We start from the raw sequence: 16,980 nt of genomic DNA, 5'->3' as shown, positions 1-16,980 counted from the left end.
TCAAGCATCCTCATATTTGTCATAAGTGGATTGGATGGAAGTCACTCTCTGCCTCTGCTTCGTAATTATGAGATTAAAAAGTCAAAATTATGAGAAAAAAGTAAAAACGATTAAATATCAAGTCAAAATTATGATGTAAAAAGTTAAAATAATGAAAAGTCAAAATTATGGCAGTGATAATTGAGATAAAAGTCAGAATTATGAGATGAAAACTGACATATAAAGTGAAAAGTATGAGATAAAAAGTCAAACATATGAGATGAAAAGTCAAAGGTATGAGATACAGGCATTATTATGAGATACAAAGTCAAAATTATGAGGAAAAAAACATACCTATTAAATATAAAGTCAAAGTTATGATGCAAAAAGTTATAATTATGAGAAGTCCAGATTATGACAAAATCATAGAGATAAAAATAGTTAAAATTCTGAGAAAAAAGTAAAAACTATTAAATATAAAGTCAAAAGTGTCACATAAAATGTTCTAATTATGAGAAGTCAAAATTGTGAGATAAAAAATCATAATTATGAGATAAAAAGTCATAATTATCACAAAAAAACTGATATATTTTTTGTTTCTTTCAGAACTAACAAAAATATGAGATAAAAAAGTCAAACATGTAAAATGAAAAGTAAAACGTTGGGAAAAAAGTCAAAAGTATGAGATGAAAACTCAAAATTATGAGGGAAAAAAGTTATATTAGAAAAGCAAAATTAAGTTTTAAAAAAAGTTATAATTATGAGAAGTCAAAATTGTGACAAAAAGTCAAAATTATGAGCTATAAAGTCATAATTGTGAGATAAAAACTCAAAATTCCGATAAACTGTGCATGTGCCACCATCACCATCATAATTTTGCCTTTTTTATCTCATAATTAGGACTTTTATCTTATAATTTCAATGTTATATCTCATAGTTTTGTACTTTTTACCTGATCTCTGACTTACTTATCTTATAATTACCACTTTTCATCTCATACTTTCCCATCTGTATCTCATAATTCGACTTTGAATAATTTTATCAAAATTATTTTATTATTATTAAATTTTATTAAATTTTATTAAATTCAATAAAATTTTACTAAATATATTATTATTTTATTAAATTATTATTTTATTTATTATGACTGGTTTATGTCTGATACTGCCTAATACTATTCATGCTATTTGTGCTTAGTGTGACAGGGGCTTCACTGAAAAGTACCATGACGGGAACTATCCAAGGTTCTTGTTGATCCTTCAACTGTTCAACTCTCTTCAACTTCAACTGCATCTAAGAGTCACATTTCCTCTCATTGTGTCTACGTTGAATGCTTTTCCTTATGTCCACCCCCCCACCACCCCACCCCCCATGTACCTGGACCAACATCCGGTAGCTGGTTGGTGCGGGGCTCGTACCCGTTACACCACCAGGATGTTTAAACAACAATAAAAGTTAAAGTTCCACCGTTATTTTTGTCCTTGGTAGAACATCAAGAGTGCAAAGTTCTACTGGAGCCCAACTGAAAGTGTGTGCGTGTGACAGGGAGACATTTGATATGACGTGTGTGTGTGTGTGTGTGATTTGGCAGGGTTACGATTGCAGCCGAGCTCTGGAGAAGGGAGAGAATCTAAAGTGAGTCTGTAGAGAGTAAGGACGCTGTCTTTTAACTAGAGCTCCCCCGGACACCACACACAAATAGATATGATCATAGATCCATGTGAAGGTGGCAAAGACACATTCCAACACAGGAGAAGTGAAGCAAGAAGTGGACTCACGTAGACCCACAGAAGCTCGCACATGAGGCATACGGGGTTACACTTGGTAGCACTCACAAACACACATGTGCAAATACAGTCTCCAATACACACACACTCTCTCTCTCTTTCTCTCTCTCATGTGTCTCTCAGTAGTTCCTCAGTGTTTCATCTGACAGCTTATTCCCAGTGTGGCTCCACTCTGTATTCACCCTGGAACTCCTCAGCACAGACACCCTGTGAACACACTCCCTTGTGTATGTGCTATGTGTGTGTGTGTGTGTGTGTGTGTGTGTGCTGGGTGGGTTCTCGGTCTACGATCACCACTGAGGACATGATCATGTTCTCCGCCTACAAAAAAATACTCCAAGTTTAAATGAAATGACACATCCATTGTTGTGTATGTGTTCCACAGTTTCCCATCTTCATCCACTTAAATACTGTGGCGACACCACCCAATGATACGGCAGGAGAGGAAGTAACGCTGAGCGATTGTGAGGTCGAGAAGGCATTTTTGTGTTTTGCTCTATTAAACGCATATCGTTCTCAAAACTTTAAATAGTAATCACTAACTACTACTCGTTAGTTCCTCAATAACTACTGTGTTGATGCAGTACACTGCTGATGGGGATGTCATACCACAGCCTTCATTCATTCATTTTCAATACTACTTATCCACTACTTATAACCACGAGGGTCGCAACTAATGTGGGATTAATGAGTAGAGTAGTTACTTAGGAACTAAGTCACATACATTTAGAGTAGTTCCTGAGGAACTAATGTGGGATTAATGAGTAGAGTAGTTACTGAGGAACTAAGGTGGGATTAATGAGTAGAGTAGTTACTGAGTAGTAGTTAGGGTTCATTCATTCATTTTCTACCGCTTATCCTCACAAGGGTCGTGGGGGTGCTGGAGCCTATCCCAGCTGTCTTCAGGCAAGAGGCGGGGTACACCCTGGACTGGTGGCCAGCCAATCACAGGGCACATATAGACAAACAACCATTCACACTCACATTCATACCTATGGACAATTTGGACTGGCCAATTAACCTAGCATGTTTTTGGAATGTGGGAGGAAACCGGAGTACCCGGAGAAAATTCACGCATGCACGGGGAGAATATGCAAACTCCACACAGAGAGGAATTGAACTCGGGTCTCCTAGCTGTATGGCCTGCACACTAACCACTGTTACACCACATCATGTAAAAAAATGTGAAATATCTCTTTAACTGGACTACAAGCGTAAGTCATATTAAAATGTTAAACTATTGTTAATTAGTTTCTTGTATTGTCTATTGATTGATGCGCTTTTAGTTCATGGGACCCAAATTATTTTTTACTAAAGATTACAGCATATGCTGGAGCCTATCCCAGCTGTCTTTGGGCGAGAGGCGGGGTGCACCCTGGACTGGTGGCCAGCCAATCACAGGGCACATATAGACAAACAAAGTTCTCCATTGTAAAACTGATTGTAGTTCCTCACTTTGGGACGAATAAAAGTATAACGTTATATCTAATCCTTTATGAGTTAGCATGTTCCAAGTTATTTGGTATTTGTTTTGGTTCACATCCCTCCCTTCATGTGTTGCATTCAGTGGTCTTAACCCGGCGTTGTAATCACATCACTCATCAGTCAATCTCTCCCTCCTTAGCTTTTTCCACCGCAGCACAACCCAGCATCAGGCAAACCGCCGCCTGCATCCCTTGAGAGTGGGTGACATTCCCAACCTGTATGAGCGTGTAGTGTGCATAAACACACACACACACACATATACACACAGACTATGATGTGCATGATTGTGTATGCATGAGAGTGAGAGCTGTGGCTAGCCCTAAACCATCAGCCTAGCGGCGCTACAGTAATAACCACATGACCACCACAGGCCACGAGTGTGTGTGTGTGTGTTTATTGGAGATGTTTCTTATAGATGGATTCATGTGGCGCTATGCTACGATTTATGCAAGAATATACAGTCATATCTCTGCAAAAGACAAGTGGTAAAAATGAGTTTGATCTCTGTCTCGCTCTCTCTCTCTCCCTCCTGTTGCCTGCCTTCTCTCCGCTTGCTGCAGGCTTGATTGGAGGTTTTGTCACGCCTGCTTTGACAGGCCGGGCAGAGCTCGGGTCCCAACGGTTTGGCAATTATCCTCTAACCCAGCAAGCCTACTGCTCCACACACTCCCTCATACGCTCACATATAACCACGGCATGCATGTCAATACGTCAGAGATGAGGGGGGGGGGAGAAAAGGCTGTCTGTGTTTTCCATCTCCTTCTCCTTTCCCTCCATCTTGGCCTCTCATTAGGCAGGTGTATGTTAGAGGGGAGTAAGGTGTGAAGCTCAGGAGACTCTTAGCATTCCACTCTAATATACCAACCATCTTCAAGCTAGTCCACAGCTTGAAGCACACACACACACACACACACACACACACACACACACAAGTACACATACTGTAATCCCGGGAGATCAGGTGGGCTCCTCTTCCTCTTGATAAGTAGCGTTGGAGGAGCCATCTTCACACTCGCTGACAGACTCCAGTGTGGAGCAGCTTGTCTAGCACAGGAAGTAGCTTAGGCTCTGGTATTAACTTAAACACGCACTTCAGAACCACGGAGAGCTACACAAATTGGTAACTTCATTTCACATAGTGTTGATTAACAGCACTCCAAATACCCTTTTCCTGGGATCGAACTCATTTGACACGGTTGTAGCTTGTGGTGAAATTTATTTGGGGACGGACAGAAACAATCAATCCTGGAACTGTTTTTACCTTGTTTTTGTGTGGCTAACTTCAAAAACACAAATGTGGCCTAGTGATTGGAATGTTGGCCACGCAGTCAGAGGATCTGGGTTTGAATCTCAGTTTAAGCGCAGAGTTTGCATGTTCTCACCGTTCGTTTGTGGGTTTTTCTCCGGTTTCCTCCCACATTTCAAAAACATGCTAGGTTAATTGGCGACTCCAAATTGTCCATAGGTATGAATGTGAGTGTGAATGGTTGTTTGGCTATATGTGCCATGTGATTGGCTGGCGACCAGTCCAGGGTGTACCCTGCCTCTCGCCTGAAGTCAGCTGGGATAGTCTCCAGCACCCCTGACACACCCTTGTGAGGACAAGTGGTAGAAAATGAATGAATGGTTATTGTAATTGGCTGGCAACCAGTTGCCCAAAGTCAACTGGGATAGGCTCCAGCAGGACAGCTTTGCCTGGGCCCGGGACAACACAATCTTAGCATTATGATTGAATAGTGTAGTTTGGGGGGTTTTTTTACGCATTAATCAGACCAAACCATTTGTAGGGGGATTCTTGACTCTATTTTCAATAAAGACAATAAAGGCAAATGAACCATAAATCATTTTTTGCACTTAAATATGGCACATTTTCTCCCCCAAATCAACACATTTTGAAATGAAACAGAATGATTAATCACATTTTGGGTCCCCCCTCAAGATAACAGATACCCGTCTCCCCCCCTGTCAACAGCTCATATCCTAATGAGGAGAAGCACCTTAGAAAATGAATGGATGGATATATTCTATTAAATATGTAGTGAAATCGGCTGCATGGTGGTCGAGTGGTTAGCACGCAGACCTCACAGCTAGGAGACCTGGGTTCAATCCCACCCTCGGCCATCTCTGTGTGGACTTTGCATGTTAGGTTGCTAGGTTACATGCTAGGTTAATTGGAAACTCCAAAGGTATGAATGTGAGTGTGAATGGTTGTTTGTCTATATGTGCCCTGTGATTGGCTGCCGACCAGTCCAGGGTGTACCCCGCCTCTCGCCCGAAGACCCGCAACCCTCGTGAGGATAAGCGGTAGAAAATGAATGAATGATGTAGTAAAATATGATTGATCAAAAGGAGAGGAGAGGAGCCCGGTGAAATGATATTCTGGGCCCCATGAGGGCCCTTGGGATTGTCCTAACCGCCCCCCACCTTCCTTACAGTGCCCCTGGGTGTAAAGATGGACACACCTTGTCTCAATTAAAGCAGTAAATGTACATTTCCTCGCGATGACTCCCGGTCGCAGTCATCTTTTATCTTCACTAATCAAGTCTTCGGTGCTCTCTCTGTCTTGTTTTTACAGCATCAGCATCGCCGTGTTTTTGCTGAGTGCCCTGGGCGGCATAAGCGTCAAATCCATCAACACGCTCACTTGGCATCAGATCGGCACGGCGCTCTTTGAAGGAAATGGACGTCACTGCTTTATCAAACAGACAAAGCGGAGATCCCTTCCGGCGTGGAACAACTACTTTCAGTTCACCCTCTCAGTAACACAAGTAGGTGGGTAGATGGAGTAACACTGGTAGATGGATGTAATTTTGTGTGTGTATATTGTGTGTGTGTGTGTGTGTGTGTGTGTGTAGGCGGACCTTGCCTCAAGCTAAAGTCATTGAACAGTTAAGGAGTTCCTGCTACACTCCAGGCTAAAGCTGAAAGGCAACCACCAGGCCATGCGTGAAATTACCAGCCTTTTTATGAGTGCAAGCGCACACACGCTTGTTTACTCACCCAAAATATCCTAACTGGATGTTTCCACGTGCAACATGTTGCTACCAGATCAACCCTCGTGAGAGGCCGGGCCTTAAGTGAGGAGTATGTGAGGTGAGTGAAGAACTCCGCAAGGGGGTATTCCTGTTTTGTGCTGCCACCATTGAAGTGGATGAACAATGGAATGGCCTTTATTGTCATTATACAAGATGTACAATGAGATTGGAGAGCTTCTCCTTTCAGTGCAGTAGTCAAGTTAAAAAAAAAGTATATAAAAGTAGAGTAAAAAAGACAATTTAACAAGATATATACAAGATATCCAAAATATACACATAATATTGCACAGGAGCATATGCAGGAGCAAACATATTGCAGATATATTAATTTTAGTGCAATGATAAATGGGTCATAGTGCAAATAATGACTGGTGTATACTGGTGAGTAAAGTCACATATGAACAATGGAAAAGTGTAACGATAGCCATAGAACACTAAGCGTAATACATATACCATGCATAAATAATCCAGACCTCTAAGTATTGTACTGTATGATAGAAATTGTGCTTTTCCAGAGCTCATCGCACCTCCACCTGGGGAACACAACATTTAAGTTGTCTATAGGATTTCAATTAGATCGGCTGCTAACTGATTTGGAGCGTTCAATAACACTCAGCCTGTCAAGCAACGCTAAAACAGCTCAGCTTATTAGATAGGCTGGAAACTCGATGATACTTCCCTCTTGTAAACTTGCTTATCTGTCAATCAATCCGAGTCACCGCTCGTCAGTTTAGCGGGGTAACACCAACTCCAGCTTTTAGGCAGGGAGGGTGTCACAGTGCATTAGCCAAATTTGACATCGCAGCTAAAGTCGTTTAAACACACACACACACACACACACATACAAGTGAGTGTCAGTTTAGCGGGGTAACACCAACTCCTTTCAGTGGGGAGTGTGTCACAGTGCATTATCCCAATTTCACAAGAGCTATAGTCATTTAGAGACACAGAGTAAGCAACGCGTATGCACACACACACACACACACACACATGCACTAAGCCATCACAGCAGTCGTCAGTTAGATTTGGTTCTTTTCAAGCAAAGCAGAAGTGTGGTAATGTCAGAGCCTTGGGCGACAGACTGCTAGCACCATGACACCCATATTACTCCCGCCTTCCTTCCTTCTCCTTTCCTACAGCTCACCCCGCCCGCCTTCCCCTCGCTGGTCCACCCGCCCACACCACCGCTCACTTAAACACAAGCAGGAACACCGTCATGGTATATTTGGCCTCATATATACGCTCAATGAACGCATGTTAGCATGCATGCTCTGTTGTACTTTAACACCTGACACACAGAACATTGGACTTTTTGCACAATTTAATAACATCTAATAGATGAGCTATACATGACAGGAGCGCTCTGCTCTTTTTGAAGACTTATTGCAAAAATGTTCCTCACAGATCCCCCTATGTAACAAGAGTGCTTGGTTTTTCTTATTTTTTTAGGACATATGTCAAAAATTTTAATCCTTTATATGACAATGTGCTCTTTGACTAGCGTTTTTGCAGTAGGTCCTCAAAAAGAGCAACACACTCCTGTCATATGGAGCATCTTCAAGTGGTTTTGTTCCAGTCGGTATTTAAAAAAACTGCAAAGAGTATATATTGGATTTTTTACAGAATGTTCTCAAAAAGAGCCAAGGCTTCTGTTACCAAAGAGCCCTGCTGTTTTTGAAGACCTCCTGTAATAATACCCGTTAAAGATCACCGATGTAACAGTAGTGCTGGGCTATTTTGAGGACAGACTAACAAAATTCTGATCAAAGATTCTCTATATGACATGAGCGCTCTGCTGTTTTTGAGGACCTCCTGTAATAATGCCCGTCAAAGATCACCTATGTAACAGGAATGCTGGGCTATTTTGAGGACACACAAACAAAATTCTGATCAAAGATCATCTATATGACCCGAGCGCTCTGCTGTTTTTGTGGACCTACTGCAAAATTGTCAGTCTCAGAACCCCTGTGCAGTCAGAGCGATTGGCTCTTTTTGAGGACATACTGCCTCCAAAAATTCTAGTCAAAGATCCTTTTTGTGACAGGTGCACGTTACTCTTACCTACTGAAGCAACACTATGCAAAGATTCTCTATATGACATGAGCACTCTGCTGTTTTTGAGGATATACTGCAAAAATACTAATATATGACAGGCGCTCTTTGCTCTTTTTTAAGTACCTACTGGAATAAAGCCACTCAAGCCACTTATATGACAGGAGTGCATTGCTGTTTTTGAGGACCAACTGCAAAAATGCTTGTCAAAGTTACTCTTCATAACAGGAGTGTTTTTGCTCTTTTAAATACCCGACTCCAACAACACTACTCAGAGATCCTCTATTGGACAAGAGTGGTCTGCTCTTTTTGAGGCCCTACTGCAAAAACGCTAGACAAAGAGCACCTTGTTCTCTTAAGAACCCAGGACGAAGGGCCAGTCTGATGTTCTAATGGCCAGATTGTTGCCAATCTCTGCTTTAGATGCGCACTGAGCTGACTCTGCAGTGTTCTGTACAAATTTAGAGCCATATTTTTAACGAAAATGTTCTGAAATTAGGCCGTGTCGATGAAGAACGCTCACAGCTCTGCGGACATGACGTCTCCGCTCAATATTTCATCGTTTCCAACAAACCCAACCAGCTCATTCTTCCTTACTTCCCAGTCAACGGCCACACTCGCGGCAAGGATGATGTGGGAAAACATCGGGGAGGAATACAAAACACTGTGTTACTTCACATGCATGAATTGTGTGTAGTTGTGTGAATGTGTGTGGCCCAAATGAGGTTTGCATGATAAGTTTGTGTGGTAGAATTGTGGTTTTGTGTGTGTGTGTGTGTGTGTGTGTGTGTGTGCGAAAGAGAGACAGACCATGGCCTGAGGTCATATCTGCGTCAAGCGGCTGCTAGAGCTCAGTGCAAGAGCATGATCCCCTACGCTTTTAATTAGGCACATTAACATACACGTAGACACACACTTCAGTCTCTCTCTCTCTCTCTGCCTCCCACAATAGGCCTGTTGCATGACCTGGGGCTATGTCGACCACACCACATTAAACCCTAGACTTACCAACCTGATACTCTCATGGACACTTACACACTCACACACAGGCCCACCCGCAAGTCGCATACAGAGCTCAGTAATTCTCCAAATAGAATTACGAAGACAAAAAAAAAAGACTAGCTTACACTGTCATTGTGTCTGCCGCAAGTAAACGAAACCTTGAATCTCACAAAATAAATAACAGACACTTGGGAATAACAGCGGTTGCAGCGATAACGCGATGTTTTACCGTATGGATTTTTACATTTGCATTGCATCTTTGCCAAGAAAAATATCAGTTTATTGCCTGTGGTCATTGGAAATAACAGGATGCATATTTCGAAGTTTGCGGCTTCACTCTATCACGTTTTTTTCCTGAATTCATTCATTCATTCATTTTCTACCGCTTTTTCCTCACTATCGCCTAACGCCTATCCCAGCTGTCTTTGGGCGAGAGGCGGGGTACACTCTGGACTGGTCGCCAGCCAATCACAGGGCACATATAGACAAACAACCATTCACACTCACATTCATACCTATGGACAATTTGAAGTCGCCAATTAGCCTAGCATGTTTTTGGAATGTGGGAGGAAAACCCACGCATGCACGTGGAGAACATGCAAACTCCACACAGAGATGGCCGAGGATGGAATTGAACCCTGGTCTCCTAGCTGTGAGGTCTGTGCGCTAACCATTAAACCGCCGTGCCGCCAATTAATTCATGAATTAATTCATTTTCTACTGCTTATCCTCACAAGGGTCGAGGGGGTTGCTGGAGCCTATCCCAGCCTAGCCCACCCTGAACTGGTCGCCAGCCAATCACAGTTTTTCCGAAATAAATAAATGAATAAATCATGCTGTTTTGTAATGAGTATGGCTTGGAGTTGGATTCAAATTTGACAATGTGCGCGTTGGTTTCATGACTTTGACATGTTTGTTCTACAGAACAATGGCATGAACGGAGCGAGCCCTTTTGTCTATCATACAGGGAGACAACACAACTGAACACAAAAAGGCAGTTTTTAAATGAATTTTTTATTATTAAGTGGGAAAAAAAAACAAACCTACATAAAAACTGGTTGGGCTACCTGTAGCAGCAACAACTGCAGCTGGAGCCTATCCCAGCTGTCTTTGGGCGAGAGGCAGGGTACACCCTGGACTGGTGGACAGCCAATCACAGGGCACATATAGACAAACAACCATTCACACTCACATTCATACCTATGGACAATTTGGAGTGGCCAATTAACCTAGCATGTTTTTGGAATGTGGGAGGAAACCGGAGTACCCGGAGAAAACCCACGCATGCACGGGGAGAACATGCAAACTCCACACAGAGATGGCCGAGGGTGGAATTGAACCCTGGTCTCCTAGCTGTGAGGTCTGCGCGATAACCACTCGACCACCGTGCCCCCCGCTGTATATTCTCCTTCAAAAAAAAATTTTGTAGACAGAATTCATGGTTCCATTTATCACAGCAAAAAAGCAGCAAAATAGCCCTAGACCATCACACTACCACCACCATATTTTACAATTTCACTGCTGTGTTATTGTGCAATGACAATAAAGAAAGTCTATCTATCTAACTTTTTCTATCTAAAATTATGTTTTTCCATGTTTTTTTCTCCCTTAATAATAACAAGTTTGATTTAAAAACTGCATTTTGTGTTCAGTGGTGTTGTCATTGACTGATTTAAATATGTTTCGATGTTTCACATGATTCATAAACATACTGTACCTCCACCCATAAAGTGTGAATGGAAATGAATTCTCACTATGCCTCCCTTCCACAGGTTCATAAGGCTTTCAGCACCACACGACTGTTGAAGTAGACCCCTCGCAAATAACGAAACAATCAGTAGCCCGAGGAATTCTTTATCAAATAAGCGCTCTTTGTTGAAAATCACTAGCTTTCCAGCGGCTAGTTTACTGAGGTTTGGACGTAACAGTAGCCTCGGGGTGCGGAGCCAGGGAGCCTTGAGGCTGCCACGAGGAAGTATTGTGAGTAATAGAGGCATGCGCGGGCCGCTTACCTGCTGCTAAATACGCTGGAGATGTACTCACGCTGTACGGCGTTAGCACATGCACTAACGGCGGCTGATGATGGAGCTACGTATCGACAAAACGATCATATCATAACGCTCCATATCACATCAATTCCTACAGATGCATGCATATTTATGAAATGTAATGTCTGTTTAATGGGTTGGGGTCTCGTTTTCTACCTCAAAATTATCCAACCACTGTTTTGTGGACGGCGGTCTAGTGGTTAGCGCGCAGACCTCACAGCTAGGAGACCAGGGTTCAATTCCACCCTCGGCCATCTCTGTGTGGAGTTTGCATGTTCTCCACGTGCATGCGTGGGTTTTCCTCCCACATTCCAAAAACATGCTAGGCTAATTGGCGACTCCAAATTGTCCATAGGTATGAATGTGAGTGTGAATGGTTGTTTGTCTATATGTGCCCTGTGATTGGCTGGCCACCAGTCCAGGGTGTACCCTGCCTCTCGCCCGAAGACAGCTGGGATAGGCTCCAGCACCCCCCGCGACCCTTGTGAGGAAAAAGCGGTAGTGAATGAATGAATGAATGTTTTGTGGACTGGACGCAATCATTCTGGAGCAGAAAGCGTCCCGCTGAGACCGTTGCCACAAAGTTGTACACATATAATATCTTGGTAAAGTAGGAAAATGAACGCTGAGGGAAGCCCTGATTGGTTCTATACTGAAGTGTTTGTTTGTACAGTCAGAGTGCCAGGCAGCAGGGATTTACATTACATCATATACGCATAAAAACACTCATCCATGATGGGGCCATAGGCAATCGGACATGAGGGGCTGAAAAATCTCTGAACACCTCTCACCTGGAAAACTAATGATTATTGACTTCCCTCCAGCGAGCATAGGGGACGTTCGCCTCAGGCCCTCAACCAGCCTCCACACACACACACACACACACACACCAGCCATACAAAACTACAGTTGACACCAGACACATGCAGCCTCAAAGGCAGAAGGGTTCAGCCATTTAGCATCTTTCTGACAGAAGCCATGCACACACGTTTAACGTTGACAGGGTGGGGTTTGCAAGGAAGGAAGAAATGGGGGGATGGTCAGAGAGTAGTGATGGGTGAGGGGGTAGTCGACTTTTTTTTTTTTTTTTAAACCCCAGTAGCTGCCGTCTTGCCTGGGGGGGCTTCAGCCCTGCCACTCCCAGCCAGAGTAGAGACCCTGTCACTATTTGTCTATGTCACTTTCTGTGTCTTAGTGTCTTTTTGTGCGTTTTTTTTCGCCAGTGTACGCATCCATGTGAGTGTGTATGTGTGTTGTTTTTTTTTTTTTGTATGCCGGTGTGTAACTGTGTGTCACTTCCGCTCTGTGTCAGCTGCTTAAAACTGCCAGGCTGCATTGTGTCCTCTCACTCTCTCTCAGGTTTGCGTTCTCCCTCGCTTGGCTGTGATTGGCCGCTTTTGATGGTTTCCAACTGTAACCCAGGCATGAATAAGCTGAGGGACGGGAGGGTTGCGGCCCAGCAATTAAAAGTATTCCAAGCCAACTTTTTCACAACTTTTATGTATACTTGGAGATATATGCGGATGAAAGGATGGACTGGTCACCAGCCAATCACAGTTTTTCCTAAATAAATAAATGAATAAATCATGCTGTTTTGTAACGAATATGGCTTAGAGTGGGATTAAAATTTGACAATGTGCGCGTTGGTTTCATGACTTTGACATGTTTGTTCTACAGAACAACGGCATGAACGGAGCGAGCCCTTTTGTCTATCATACAGGGAGATTCCAAGGCAGTACTCTTTCAAATCAAGCTAATCTGTAGATTTACATTTACAGTTGATTTGTTATTTTTCATCACACTTAAATGTTTCAGATCATCAAACAAATGCAAATATTAGTGAATGACAACACAACTGAACACAAAAAGGCAGTTTTTAAATGAAACTTTTTATTATTAAATGGGGAAAAAAATCCAAACCTACATAATAACTGGTTGGGCCACCCCTGGCAGCAACAACTGCAATCAAGCACTGTCGAGGAATGTTGCGCCACTTTGCAGAATTGTTGTCATTGGAGGCTTTTCAGCTTGAGGTCTCCAAAAGATGGCCGAATATTCTCCTTCGAAATATTTTTTGTAGACAGAATTCATGGTTCCATTTATCACAGCAAAAAAAAAAAAGCAGCAAAATAGCCCTACACCATCACACTACCACCACCATATTTTACTGTTGGTATGATGTTGTTCTTCTGAAATGCAGTGTTACTTTTACGCCAGATGGAATGGGACACACACACACTCTTTTTGTTCATCAGTGGTTTTATAATCTTTTTCCAGACTGATAGATCTCGATTAATCTTAGTAAAGACATTTCGTTGGCAATTTCACTGCTTTCAACTTTTTCACAACTTTTATGTATACTTGGAGATGTATGCGGATGAAAGGATGGCACCCAGGAAATAATAGACAAACAACAACTAAACCCATTCCAGATGACCGGTACACTTCAATTTCAAATTTCAAAGACTTCAATTTTTCACATTTTCATCATAATTGCTTTATAGTAATAAATCTTGACTTTTTTCCACAGTAAAAGAATAATGACACATCTGTCCCTGAAATCATTTGCTGCAATTTAAGACAATAGAACAAATAAATCAAGCAAAGTTGTTTTAATTATAAACTGGCTGGCATGTGACATTAAAAACACAACAGAGTCTTTGCTCAGTTTGGACAGCTCGAATTAAAAACATCATCACGCTGACAGCGACTGGCCTGTTTTCATCAGCATCATCAAGTAGCATTTGACTGATGTGAGGTTGCGCTTGTGTGTCTGCCGCCGTCAGTCTCGGATGTCTGACTGGTTTCTGAAACATGCCATGGGCACGGGGAGGTTTCCCGCAACTGACAGATGTGTAAAAGCCCCCCTGGCCTCTGGAAACCCGGCCTTGTCAACCTTTAACACGCCACTGTCTGCCGCCTGGTGACGAGCTCCGCGAGTTGAAATGTCTCTATTGTTCAATCGAAACGAAGTGCATCATTTTCTTAAGAGTAACGATGTTAGGTTGTCATTGGGAACTTGAGAAAACTTAGATTCCTTGTTGACAGAACAATACTTGATAAGTTAGTGGGACTTTAATCAGATCAGATTGGATACATTCCAAACAATGTACACCAGGGGTCTCAAACTCAATTTACTTGGGGGCCATTGGAGTTAGGGTCTGGGCGAGACTGGGCCACATCAGGTTTTCCAAAAAAAAAAAAAAAGGCATTTATTAAAAACAGAAAAATGAATAAACTTTGCTTTGGTTTCGATTTTCTACAAGAAAAGCTCTGATAAAACATTCCACTGTTCTCAAATATCTTACTTTTTATTTTTCTACACAAAATAAGATGAAAAATAAATAAACAAATCAAGAATAAAGAAAATCAATCAATCAGTAATAAATAAATATTATAATAATAATAAAACGGCAAATAACAAAAACTTAGGAAACCACATATAGTTGGTGGGTAGACAAATTATTTTTTTCAGATTAAAATGAACAAAGCATTATTAGAGCCCTGTAGACATGACAAAACACGACTATAGTCACATTTATACTTTTTTTATTTACAACATATTGCGCAACTGCAGGGTCTTGAGACACATGCTAACTCGCAAACTAGAGAGCTAGCGACCTAAACAGTAGCCTTCAAGTTATTTCCTTTAAACTTAAATAGCCAAAAAATTACCACTTCCACACGGATAGGGAGGTTAACTATTAACAGTTATTTAACCTTTAACATGAACATTAATCAAACGTAATAATTTTTTCTGGGTACATGATACCATACAGCATCCATATCAAACTTGCACGGGCCACACTAACATTAAACTTTCATATCAAGGCGGGGGCCTCAAACTAGTGTCCTGCGGGCCACATTTGGCCCGCCGGCCGTGTGTTTGAGACCCCTGATGTACACCCTTCTTGCCTGGGGTGGGAGGTTAGTCAGTCTCAAGTCAGTCAGTTTTAAGTCTTTAATCTCAAGTCTCAATTCGCAATTAAAGACGTCCAAGTCAAGTCTCAAAGACAACTGGTGGAGTCAAGTCTGAAGTCATGGGCTTACACATCATAAGTACTGTAACATTCCTATAACATATGACAAATACAGTGGATGCAATTTCTATGACGATTATCCTGCATGCATGATCTTTTATGCACAATTCAGTTTTTCAACAAAAGATGTTTCAACAAAATTGTGCCCTGGTTATCATACACCGTCTTGGTTATCATACACTATTTCACAAAACAAAGTATTCTATTCGCCCCTTAACATCCTGTCCTTTTTGCATTGTTGGTAAATAAAGGACCGAACTATAATTACAGCATTTACTGTGCTAACGACACGAATGTCACACTGTGTTGTGATTTCCCACTCATTTACCACAATGAGTAATACAGAGAGGAGACAGTTAAAGAGGCATGTGGACCGAAAAGACAGACTTTTAACGCTTGTTAAAAAAAATTCTGCTAGAAAAAACTGGTTAACCCTTAAGTGTTTTGCCCTGAGGACATCTATGAAAACTTAATCAGTGCCACATGGGACAGACCCTTCTTAACAATGGCGACTTGTGAGTGTGGGGGTGTTGTTATTCCAAATCTTGCGTTATTAATGTTTATTGTGAAATTGAGAAATTGTGAAATTCTTGTATGGGGAAAATGACATGGCGAGTGTGACTGTGAAGTTACAGTGGTTATTGTTGAGGTTTTTTTTATCCCCAGTCTTGACAGTGATGTGTGTTCGGTGGGCTAGGAGTGGTGGCCACTGAGGTATGCGGGGCTATGTCTAATTGATGAACAGCTGGCAGTGGATGGGTGGGGTCTAAGCTGTGTCACCATCATCGCCCAAAAAGAAAAGACGAGTGAAAAACGTGAGATGAAAGCAAGCGGTGGACCATATGCACACATTCAGATCGGTTAGCATGCCCAAAGGCAGGAATGTGACAACTTTGTAGCGCATGATGAAGCGCCTTAGTAGCTGTCAGGTCAGTCGGTTGCAGCCTGCATGTGTCTGTATGACTCATTGGATACTCATTGGCAGATCAGGCAAACAACCACACTCACATTCATACCTATGGACAATTTGGAGTCACCAATTAACCTAGCCTGTTTTTGGAATGTGGGAGGAAACCGGAGTACCCGGAGAAAACCCACGCATGCACGGGGAGAACATGCAAACTCCACACAGAGATCGTCGAGGGTGGAATTGAACCCTGGTCTCTTAGCTGTGAGGTCTGTGCGCTAACCGCTAGACACTATATTCCAAATATACATTACAAATAGTGTGTACTTTTTACATACAAGTTATTGTAGAGTTGGATGGCATGTGGAATGGATAAAGTCCTGGGGCGTTTACTGTGGAAATGGAACTGGAGGAGTCCTTCGCTGTCCTGTCTTTCACTGTCACAAACACCTCATCTCGAGTTCCGATACTTCGGCTTTCCGGATCAGTTTGTCCATCACCTTTTTCCTGGTGCTGCTCCCTCAACAAACCACAGCAAAGTACACATCTTCAGCTGCACACAACCCTGGGACACCATTAAAGTGGCCATTTTGTGTATTTTTATTGCCCCGAGGCATGTTCTAAAAATAAATGTAATTATATTTA

This window comes from Doryrhamphus excisus, chromosome 19 (genome assembly GCF_030265055.1).
Source record: "Doryrhamphus excisus isolate RoL2022-K1 chromosome 19, RoL_Dexc_1.0, whole genome shotgun sequence".
In the NCBI taxonomy this organism is placed as follows: domain Eukaryota; kingdom Metazoa; phylum Chordata; class Actinopteri; order Syngnathiformes; family Syngnathidae; genus Doryrhamphus; species Doryrhamphus excisus.
Note: the sequence above shows the minus strand (reverse complement) of the source record.